Genomic DNA, 10,055 nt, shown 5'->3' on the forward strand with positions numbered 1-10,055 from the left:
ATCCTGAAGACCTTACAGCTTATGTCCAAAGAAAGTGTGAGGAATGAGCAGACAGAAAGTAATTATCATGCCCTTTGATTAACAGTCTGTAACATGGCTGGGCTGTCTTCATGATGGACCTCCTGGACTTGAGTTATGGTTGTTTTTCTCAACTGTTTTGCTTGGATAATATCTTAGTACTTGAGTACTGAATGATCCCCATTCTTTCTTCCAAAGTCTCTGCACTGGTAGCATTTGTAAGATGGATCGTAGGACTGTAGGATAACAGTCCGAAAGGGATCTAGAAGGTTTCTAGACATACCTGTGCAGAGCAGGGTCGGGTGTGACATTAGGCCAAGTTAGTATGACTTCAGTCCAGTCTTGAAAACCTCCAGGAATGGGAAGTGCACATCAATCTCCACATAAAAAAAGCTTTCCCCAACTTCCAGTCTGAACCTCTTGTTTCAAGTATATTGTCTCTCATTTTTCTGTCAACCCCACAGTGAAGAGCCTAGCTCTGTCTTTTCAGTTCCGTCCCATCTGCTAGATCCCTCAAAGGTGTCCTTTCTCCTGGATAAATGAACCCAATGCCTTCAGCCTCTTTGGGCAAGTCTGCCTACATGAGACAGCCTGGTGTTTCTCAACTGAACTCTAATTTGTCCGTCTTTTTTTTTTTTTCTGGCTTCTAGTGACATGACTTTTTCAGAGGTAGGGGCCAAATCAAAATAAGATGAACTTAGTTCTGCAGAAAAACGCAAAGATGTGCATTTTTAGAATTATGATTGTCTCACTTACTCATCTGTAAAGCAAGCTTTTACTTGCCTCTGATCTTTCTGTGGAGCTCTGACTGATGATGGTTCTGGAGTGCTAAGATGAGTGCTACAAATGCAAAGCATGATCAAACCTTGCTTACTGTGTTTACTGCTCTGGAGGAAGCACCATTCCTGGTAGCCATGTATACAGGAATTATATGTGTATATATATATATATATATACATATGCCATATTGAAACACAATACACAAAATTTCATTTTATGCTGCCAATAGTTAGTGTGTGACAGCTTGAGAGGACACCAGCAACCTATATTCTTTAAGATCCAAGAGCCTTGGGAAAAGATCCATTTTTTTAATATTGTACTAATTTCAAAGATGCTGGGTTTTAGTGCAGCAAAGTTAAAAAAAAAAAAAGAAAAGAAAAAAAAAAAGAAGGAAAGACAGAAAGACCTGTACAATGATTTTGAAGGTTTTTTGCTTTTCTGTTAGTCCTCTATTCAGGAAATAAGATGTGACTATATATGGGATAGGAATGAAACCACATATCACAAGCCACTGTCAAGTTCATGGGATGGCCACATTGAAAAAATAGTGAAAAATGTGTTCTTGCCTTCCTCACCCATAGGAGTCCTGGTTGTGGCTTGCCATTGTAGTGTGAAGATTTGCATTTTAAAGTTGGCGGTTTTCCTTTTTACTCTTCCGCTTCCTACCAGCTAATTTGGTGTTGTGCTAATTGTGATTCTGGAATGCAAATAAACTCACCTGCTTGTTTTTCTTTCAATTTCAGGTTTTCTAACTATGGAAGCACTCTGGAGGAGCTGCACCGTCCGCTGCTGACCCCAGGGTGGGGAGGGAGTAGGAGCTGCGGTGTACCTTTGTGAGTTGCATTATCAAGGAGAGAGGCTTTCTGACATGCCGTATAGTGTCAAAAACCATTCATTCCACCCTTCACAGCAAAAGTCCTTCTTGCTTTCTTTCTTTTTTTTTTTTCTTTTTGTCTTCCAAGACAGGATATTTGTGGTTAAAGATCCTTTGTATGCACATCAGGGTCATACAAAAAAAAAAAGTCTCGAACTCAATTGCACAGATACACTCAGACCACTGGGGAATTCCTGCTTAGTTTTTCATCTTTTCTTTCTTCAGTTCCTTGCGAGATACCTATTTTATTTCTATTATTTACCGTGTTTAATGTCTTTTCCCACCAGAGTTCTTGTTGTCTCTTTGCATTCTGTAAAGCTCTATGTCAAGCTATGTGAAAAAAAAGCAGGAACAGCTGGAAACTGGAGGTGACCATCCCTGTGTTTCAGGTTTGCCCTGCATTGTTTTCTGGTGTTTGGGCTGGATCTGAACCTCACACCATACACTGCCATGTGTCCACGGTGATGTTCTGTCTGGGAAGATGAGCCCAGAAATCTTCAGGAAGCTCAGGAAAGGAAAGAGATTGAAAACAAGAAGATGCTGGCAAGAGTTTAGCTATGTAGTTTGCTCCGAAAATAATGCCTCCTATTTATTTCCGTGGAAACTACAACAAATGCAAAGAGCACAATAACACTCTTTGATAGAGCAAATTCTCAACTACAAAATACTATTTTTCAACACAGACATTATCATTAGCTATGCATTTTTGCCAGTAATGAACAAGAGTCTGCATGCTGCACTCACAGCAGCAGTACAAATTGCAGGGTTGAAAAAAAAGAGATAAAAGGACACTTCAGAGCAAGAGGGAACTGCAAAACTGCATAACTAGAAACTACTTCTGTGTGCGTCCAGAGATACATACTGCAGCTGAGTCTGGTTTTGTGGTTGCTCTGGCATTCATGTGGGTAATGGCGATAATCGTTGTGTGTGGTGATGAGTTTTGTTGTTTGGTTTTTCTTCAGTGTAAAATTAACAGTCAAATTGCATTGGTAGGGCAGCAAGCCTGGTGTGGCTTTTATCTACCCAGAACGTGGGGACAAAGGAGGAGGGGAAAATGGCTCAGCCAGTTCAGTAGCCATGCCTGTAACAGTCCAGGAGTTCAAAGTAAAATGCACAACAGTCAGATGCACAAACCCACCTGGGCTTTGGCTGATAAGTGGCATCTAAAAGTGAAACACAATCCTGAAGGGGTTCTGAAACTGAGTCTTTGAAAAGGGTTTTCATAAGGAGTAATGTGAACAGAAATGGCTCTTTTATGGTTTTGCACATTCCAAACATGCCAGGACTGTTCCTGTCAAGGATGGGGTTTGGGGTTTTTTTTCTTGTGCAAAGTATTTGCCACAAACTGGCGTCTGAAATAGTGTAAAATAAATGAGAGTTACAAAATCATTACGGTATCATTAGTGGAAACTATGAGGCTTATAGTTGTGCTGGCTGCAGAGTTTCACCCTGTTGTCTACACTGCTGTCTTATTAGGATTGAAGCAGCACTTTTGCCTGTTAAGACTATTTCAAAATGGATGCTTTAAAAGCAGAACTGTAACTGTTGGTTATCCAAAACTTGGGCAGACGCGGTGCCATAGACTTTTTCCACGTACGAAAGGAATTTCTTTTCAGCTAAGCCACTGTTCAGCATGAATCCACTTCGTGCCAGTGCAGTTATGTGAACATACAGCATCTTCGCATCATGACAGCAGCCTTCATTTTCACAGATCTTCGAGTACAGAAATGCTTCAGGTGTTCTGGTTTCTGACATGCTGCATCAGGTTGGCTTGCACCTGTACACTTAGATACAAACAGGATTTAAATGGATTTAAAGACTTCCCACAAGCAGAATAACTGTGCCTTTAAACCTTGAATGATAAAATCATAGAATCACAGAATTATTTGAGTTCAAAGAGACCCTAAAGTCCATCCAGCTTCAACCAGCTGCTGTGGGCAGGGTTGCCACCCACCATCAGATCAGGCTGCCCAGGGCCCCCTCTAACCTGGCCTTGAACGCTTCCAAGGACGAGGCATCCACAGCTTCACTGTGGAGTTTGCCTTAACTGTGCCTTAACTGAAGCCACACATGTGGTGAAACACTAGATATTTTATGTAGACCTGGACTGTTAAATGATTGTCTCATTCATAAGTCATCATGTCATGCTTTTTTAGGTCTGTGTGATGCCATACTGAGAATGCCGCAGCCAGAGGTGCTCTTGCACTTGTGCAGCAATCACCTCACTAACTGTGAATTCCAAGGAGTATGGCTGTACGCATGTAGTTAGGTGTGTACCTCAGCCCCCTAGAGACACCCTGCATAAGCCCTGGGCACTGTTATCAATGGCACTACACCGACCACCCCCAAGCTTTTGCTTTTCAGCCCATGTTTGGCCATAGCACAAGTGCAGGTAGAGGGTAAGATGCAAAAGGCGAGAAAGTGTCTCTTTGAAAGTGGAATGAAAGAGACACTGTTGAAATGAACCTTCTGGCTTGATTTTATTAAATATGAATATGGTTATTTAGTGATGAACGACTACTTGCAGGAGCAGAAGTTGAGATGCGGTGCCTGAAATCCTTTCCCACCCTCAAACACATGCTGGTGTTACAGGGGCGGGAATCATCTTGAAGGTCTGTGAGTGGAGGAACGTTTATCACTAGGGCTGTCATCAAATGCTGCACTTGCAGAGCACAATGGAGGAAGAGCTTGTATTAACTTGATATTCAACCTAATTCTTTTCACCTGAGAGGGGTCTGGCCTTGCAGCCTTCTTCTTGCCATTTTGGATTTCTTTCCTTAAAAAAATGGAAAAGTCTTCACTACTCAATCAGTGCTTCCAACCACAAAAAAAGTGGAAACAAAAGGTTGGAAGGTGCAGTTAACAGCGAGCTGTGTTTTTACTGAGCCTGTCTTATAGTAAATGGTTCTGAAGTGGATTTTGCTCCAGCCCTTCAAGGTCTCTGCTTTGGAAATATTTATTGTTGTGAAACTGTAGCAAGCTTTACAAGTGGTAGAAAAAAATTGCTTTTATAACCAAATAAATGTGTTTTCCTAGCAAGTTGTACAGACAGATAAGCGTATGTTTGGAAAATTTTTGTTTCTAACCAGAATAATTTCTCCACTGTGTTATCTCAAGTGGGAAAACAAGTGGACCTTGAATTGCATTTTAAAGTTGATTTCACCCATTTAACAGCTATAGAAGATTACTTTGAGATGCTCTGTTTTCTTTCTCTTGGCATGTCCTTATTCAGTATTTTGTGCTTCAGAATTCCTATTTTACCTCATTATGATGATTTGAGAGTTTTGATTGAAAAGGCAAAAACACATGAAAAGTTATGTGTCCTCAGGAAGGCTATGGCAAGTTATGCAGTGCTGAAGAACTGCTGACACCCTGTAGAAGAGCCAGTTTTTGACAGCACAGGAAGTGGTTAGCACCTCATTTGACATCCTCACATCAAAGCTGGACAGTAGGCTGGTCGAGATGTTCCGTTAGAACCACAAATTATTGGGCTTCAGGCAGAAATCACTGGATGAAATTTTGTGGTCTTTATGAGGCAGGAGGTCAGACAAAATCATTTTACTGGTTTCTCTCAGCCTTTAGTATTTATGAATCATACAGTCAGGGTTTGGGGTTTTTTGAGTTTCCATGAAAAAATTTGCATTGGTAGTATGCAAACAAAACTGACCTGTTCTGTCATCTTTTCATCATCTTATTTTGAATTGTAAGAAGGATGAAATTTGACTTGTTATTCACATTTCAGTATGGGTGGCAAAAAGTATTTCCACCTTGATTGTTATGGACATCCCATGACTACAGGAATGAGTGATGCCCAGTGACAGGCCTGAATTAACAAACATCTGAGGACCAAGTCATCACTGTAGAACAGCTAACAATGGTCTCATCTGTGCTCCCAGTGGGAGTTGTGCATCGTGATCCTGAAGCAAGGCAAAGACAGATTGAAAAGCAGCATGCTAATGGCCACATACTTTGTTTGCAAGCTACCAAAGCTGGGGCTACAGAAGCCAGCAGGAAAATAAGAGGCAGCTTAGTTGCCTGTGTAGGAGTCCCTGAACTCCAGTCCTTTACCCTACCTTGTTGCAACATAGAAACTGGGGAAAGCCTAAAGCAGTGCTCTAGTTGGAGAAAAGAAAAATAATGTGGCAGAAACGAGTTTTGAAGCAAAGCCATGGGATATATGATGAGTCAGTCTGACACTTCTGAGGCCGCTTTCTTGACCTCCAGAGGCCTCTTCCAACTTTAACTATTCTGTGATTCTGTCACTTTGCCAAATGTCACAGGACAGCCTGTATCCACATAGCATCAACTCTACGTCTTTCCATACTGGGTGCCCCCAGTCAGCTGATTTTTGGGAATGATCTGTCTTGACTGCTGCTCTACATTCAGGATGGTGCTAATTGTCATGAACCAAGAGCATATGAAGGAGCAGTGTAACAGCAATAAGAATTTAATCAGCAGTGACTGGAAATATTTCTTTGAACTGTTTACTACTAATGATATAATCAACCCTTTATGGGCTGTCTCTGATAAATAGCACTGTGCAAACAAACGAATAACAAAACACAAAATCATGCATTTGTGGTATTTAAATATATGGTGGTGTGGTTGGAAAGGAATTCAGGTTCAGTCTCAAGCCTAAGTGGGGCTATCTTCACAACACAGTGTCAGAGAAGTTTAATAGGTCTTCATGCATAATAACAGAATCTGAGCTCTTGATGGAGCAATGAGACAGAAAGGATTTCCCTAATTCTGAAGAGCAGGTAGATACAGGGAAGCGATGCTGCCTTTTGAAGACAGAGTTGCAGGTGTCTGTACTTGAAGAGAGATGGGGAACTGCCAAGAAGTATTTCAAGAAGAGCCATGGAGTGACTTGAGATTGCAAAACCAGAATTCCTTGATGTGAGGCTAAAGGAGCTCAGTTCATTTATTTGGCTGTTTGGGAAGAAGGCTGGGAAAGGGTGACTTGACTCCCAGATCTGATGGAAGAAACTTTGGTCTGTGGTTTGATATACAGAAGGAACTCTTGGAATCCTTATGGCTTTCCAGATTTTGGAGAAAATCCCCATGTCTACCTAGGGTCATCTTCATGCTTTGCAGCATTACTCTAAAATATTGGGTGAAGGGAATTGATCTGCAAGATACTGAATGCAGGGTAGATAATGTCTGTCATTCTGTCTTTACATTCAGAGTCCTGACAATGCTCAGCACCCAGTACATGGCGCAGTGTAAACTATTGGATCAAAAGCCACTGAGCCATCTTGATATAAGGCAATTGTCTAAAACAGGTGAGTTGCCTTCTGATAATGTCTGTTTCCCTCCAGAAACTATGAGGGGAGGGTAGACAGCTGGTTTAGATGTCTATTCCTACACTCGGATTGTCTGAAGCTGAATAAGATTAATCCCCTTGCCGCTGCATCTGCCTGTATGAGTCAGAAGGAGCTATCAGAACAAAGCACCCAATGATGATCTGTCTGGCGCTGTCTATGCTGCAAATAATACAGAAACTGCAGTCAGCTCTCACAAGCTGAGTGGTCCCTGGAGGTCCCATGCTGAACCTGACCCACTTGCTGGGCTCCACTGATGTGGCACCAAGCACTCCACCCACCTGTCAGAGAAATTAAAGGACAGAAATCTAAAAGTAGACAAACATAGGGGAAGGCAGAAAGCATCAGGACTTTGTTAGGAACAAGTTGGAATATTTTGATCACCCTTAAAGGCAGGCTTGCTTTCTGTAGCTTTTCCTTTTGGGAGAAGCTCAGAGAAGAGTAACGCATTTGGAGAGATTTTTTCAGGCTGATTGAATGGCTATGAGAGGGGGAAAATGCAGTCAGACTGTTGAGATGTGACTCTTGCAAGTGTTTTTGAATAGATAGATTTTGCTGAGTTTCTGTAATGAGCTCTGATTGCCAGGTCCCTCCCTGCATCTCAGTCTCTCCATACATGCCATGTTGGAAAGCTGCTGTAAGTGGATGTCCTTGTGGCTAATCTCCAACATCATAAGTGGCCTGGTGTCAAGGCTTTCATCACTGTCTTCCTGGTGGTGGAGGGAGGGCTCTTGCTATAAGCTAGCAGCAGCATGATTCTTCTCACAAATGTCCCCATTTGCAAGCAGGACTGTCAGCAGTGGAGGCTCCCAATGAAGCTTGAAGGTGATGCACCCACTTTGCAGTGGCTTTGAGTGGAGTTGCTGGCAAAATTATTTACATTAACAAAGAAATACTGTCTTACAGTGAGTAGGAATAGAGTCCTAAGTCTGTGGGCATTGAGAATACTATAGCAGCAGACTATTTACATAAAACCATAAACAGTGACACCTTCCCAGAGATTTTGTTGGGAAGATGATGCTCCAGGGCTTCAGCAAAGCAAGAGAAAACCATAGCCTGATGGTCCTCATCCCTGTGCACTTCTTGATTTTTGATTTTGATTTTTTCTTTTATCTGAGAGAGTAACAGAAGTACAGCCCTTTTTCATCTATTTGTCATTCATTTACTGATAGGTGGCCAAAGGTTTTGTGTTTGTTTTTGCATTTACAAGATAACAGTGCTCTTATAAAACAACAAACATGGAATATATTTAAGCTCTGTGAAAAGCTTGTCCTTATGGAAAACATATGAAAATGGTGGCCTCTCTGGAAGAAGTTTTTTATCCCTCATTTTCATTCTCAGTTTTGAATAAATATATTTCACAGAACTTAAAAAGCTGTGATTTCTCCCCCTTTCTTGCTGCAGTGTTCTTTTCTCAAAATGTTTATTCACACATGCAGATTTTCATAACAGCGAATATTTTTTGATAAACTAGTGGGTGGCAAATCAAGGGAGAGGATGAGCAGAAACCAAAAGCTGAGTTTTGATTATTGCTGATTTTGTTCTAGTTTCCTTTTTATTTAAGCAAAATGGCATGGGTTTCACTTTGACCCACTTTCAAATCTAATTAGTGGATGAAGAGAGAATGGAGAAGAATGAACAGAGAAGCTGTGCTCATTTGAACTTCAAAAATGCAGCAGGTCAAGACAGGAGAGGCCAGTAGCAATCCTGCTCTGATGGTATGCTCAGACTTGAGAGTCTTACTGCATCTTACCATTTTTCTGTTGCCAGAAGCAAATTTCCGATGAGAGGAAGGAGATGATGAAAAAGGCACCACTAGCACTGCTCTCTCATTTTTTCTTGTCTCTCCTTCAGGTGACAGCAGTGTGCATCTCTACAGTTGTCATGTTTGCATCTGGTGCTTTGTTTTTATGTAGGGGACATCCATGCAGGTATGTGGGGACAGACAGATGGGTGCTTGTTGTGGTCCCTGAGCTCTGGGGCCTTCTATTCGTGTCAAGGCTCAACTAAAAAGCTTTGCTCAGAGGAAGGGTATATTAACTTCAGTTAGCAGTGTCATAGCACAGTTGCAAAACTCCCAGGGAAGAACAAGGTTACCAACAGCTTTCTTGGCTCTGGGAAGATGAACGTCTGGCTGCCTGTGATTAATCCAAGATTTTGCTAAGCCATTCTTCTCCACAGCAACTCTGCCTTTCTATTGGCAGGGAAGAAGCTTCAGACAGATTTAGAAAATTCAACCCCATAGCTGCTGTCTTCTTGAAGAAGCAGCAGGAGAACCATGTTTTATTTACCTAAAGAAATCAATGCTACTCCATTGACTATGGTGGATTTGGATTGCTTTATGCCAGCCAAGAAGCTGACCTGCTGAGTGTGTCAGAGGCAGCTGGTTGCTGGCTGTCTGATGCATCCTGCTAGAAGACCTTGTTTTCAACTGTTTAGAGCTTGGGAAAAGTTAACTGTTTCAAATTCATTTTTCCACACCAGAAAATGATCATTATCAGAACAGTTCACTTTCCTACGACTTTGGCATTTCTGATTTCATTCCTACAGTGTCAGCACCAGCTCCTTTCCTTCCTCTCACGAGTCCTTCCTTTATTTCTTGTACTCTCAGGAACAGGGAAGGGCTAACTTAGTGGTGCAGCTCCTGAGACCTTCCTCACAGGCACTCATAGCCTAAGTGTTCTTTTCTCAAAATGTTTATTCACTCTAAGCAGTCGCAATGCTAGCTGGTCACCTATGAGAAAAGAGTGTTTCTTTGAATGGTTCATATCTTGAAGTGTTTCAGCATCTGCCTTTTCTCCCTGTGGGACAGAGATACTTGGTAGTGTTCTGTCCTTGTTCCCATTCTGATGATAGGAAATAGAGCAGCTATAGAAGAAGTCTTGGACACCAGGCACAAATCCCCACTTCACCCTGGGGTGCACCAGGCCCAGCATTGCCACCAGGCAAGAGGAGGGTTGTCCCACTGCTCTGCGCTGTGCGACCTCACCTTGAGCACTGGGTGCACATTTGGGTGCCACAGTGCGAGGATATAATATTAGAGATTGTCCAGAGGAGGG

At 42.0% G+C, this 10,055-nt stretch overlaps 1 protein-coding gene across 1 annotated transcript in view; it reads left to right on the forward strand.

Annotated features, from left to right (window-relative positions):
* The window catches only part of LOC116227747 (uncharacterized), a 130,597-nt gene extending 123,745 nt beyond the window's left edge, over positions 1 to 6,852 (forward strand). Inside the window, exon 5 of the transcript XR_016465341.1 lies at positions 1,542 to 6,852. The gene's annotated coding sequence lies outside the window, so the exon portion shown is untranslated. The remainder of the gene's footprint in view (positions 1 to 1,541) is intronic.
* The last annotated feature ends 3,203 nt before the right edge of the window (positions 6,853 to 10,055 follow it).

The sequence above is a fragment of the Phasianus colchicus genome, chromosome 3 (assembly GCF_987193195.1).
Source record: "Phasianus colchicus chromosome 3, bPhaCol1.hap1.1, whole genome shotgun sequence".
Lineage (NCBI taxonomy): Eukaryota > Metazoa > Chordata > Aves > Galliformes > Phasianidae > Phasianus > Phasianus colchicus.